At 42.6% G+C, this 1,503-nt stretch overlaps 1 pseudogene; it reads left to right on the top strand.

Moving 5' to 3' along the window:
* The first annotated feature begins 235 nt into the window (after nucleotides 1-235).
* On the top strand, nucleotides 236-1,047 carry LOC102859633 (annotated as a pseudogene).
* Nucleotides 1,048-1,503: the final 456 nt, after the last annotated feature.

Below are 1,503 nucleotides of genomic sequence, written 5' to 3'. Positions count from 1 at the left end.
AATGAATGAATGGAATCCCAAAATCTCTGTAGATGTTCATTGAAATGAAAAATAAACAACCTAAATTTAAAAAAAAATATCACATGCAAGCAAAACACTGCTGAAGATCATTAAAAATGACTAGAACAGTACATAGATAGGGAACTGCCAGAACTGAGTTTAAAAGAGGCTGTGGTGGTCTGCTTGTTGGCCATCTCTGTCTTTGCAGCCTGAACACAGGCATCGTGTTCCTTCACGTATGCAGGGCGGTACAAGAAGAGTGGGTGTCATGACTGATGTCCATCAGCAATTCCTGCAGTTGCATAACTCATTGAGGTCTGGAGGAATAGGAGGTTAAGCACTCCCAGAAGCACTGCTATAGAGTCCATGACCACAAAGCAACTGTAGAGAAGTTGAGGACTTCATCAACCACATTAACAGTGTCTTGGAATTTTTGTATATTGAAATGAAGAAAGGAAGCACAGAAGATGATGGTAGACAAGTTTATGCTCTGGTGAATCTTTCAGTCTTTCTAAAATGGCATCAGACTTTGCAGAGAGTGAACTGGACCTTTTTAGAAAGGCTTTGGAAGTGATTATCGACTCAGAATCTGGCTCTGAATCTTTGACAAACATTTTATACCTGGTCAACCAACTTAAAGGCAAGAAGAGGAAGAAGGAAGCTGAGCAAGTGTTGCCGAAGTTTGTGCAAAACAAATGGCTCATTGAGAAAGAAGGGGAGTTCACCCTGTGTAGTTGGGCCTTCCTCAAGATGCAGCAGTACATCTGGGAGACATTCCTTGATGGCGTGAAGATGTACAGCATCAGCCATGGTATCTTTATCCAGGGCCAGAGCTGTGAAACCTGTGGGATTAGAATGCATTTACCTTGTGTGGCCAAGTATTTCCAGTCCATTACTGAACCGCACTGCCCCCACTGTAACGACCACAGGCCCCACAAGATACCAGAAGTCTTCAACCCTGAGAAGGAGAAGGGGAAGGAGGGGGAGGAGGAGCCTGCTGGTGTCTCCAAAACCAACAGGAAGTCTCTGAGATCACGGCAACATTAGCGGTTCCCACGCAGTGACTTGGGATCCCGTGACAGACTTCCTGGGAAGAGAGGGAGTCAGGCGTACAGTTCCCAAAAGCTCTTTATGTTCACTTATTAACAAATAAAACTATATTAAGTAAAAAAAAAAGGCCGTGGCACCAGGGATATCACTGCTAATGTCAGATGGATCCTCACTGAGAGTAAAAAATAGCAGAAGAATGTCTATTTTATACGTAATTATGCAAAGGCATTTGACTGGATCATAATAAGTTACGACTAACATTGGGGGAAAAAAATAGGAATCCCAGAGTACTTAACTGTGCTTATGTGAAACCTATACCTAGACTAGGAGGCTGTTGTGCGAACAGAACAAGAGAACACTGGTTTATAATTAAGAAGGGAGTACATCAGAGTTGTAGTCTCTCTCCATACCTATTCAATCTGTATGCTCAGCAATTATTTGAGAAGCTACACT

The sequence above is a fragment of the Elephantulus edwardii genome, unplaced genomic scaffold (genome assembly GCF_000299155.1).
Source record: "Elephantulus edwardii isolate Elephantulus edwardi_28Jun2011 unplaced genomic scaffold, EleEdw1.0 scaffold00212, whole genome shotgun sequence".
In the NCBI taxonomy this organism is placed as follows: Eukaryota; Metazoa; Chordata; class Mammalia; order Macroscelidea; family Macroscelididae; genus Elephantulus; species Elephantulus edwardii.
Note: the sequence above shows the minus strand (reverse complement) of the source record. Positions and strands in the feature narration are given on the sequence as shown.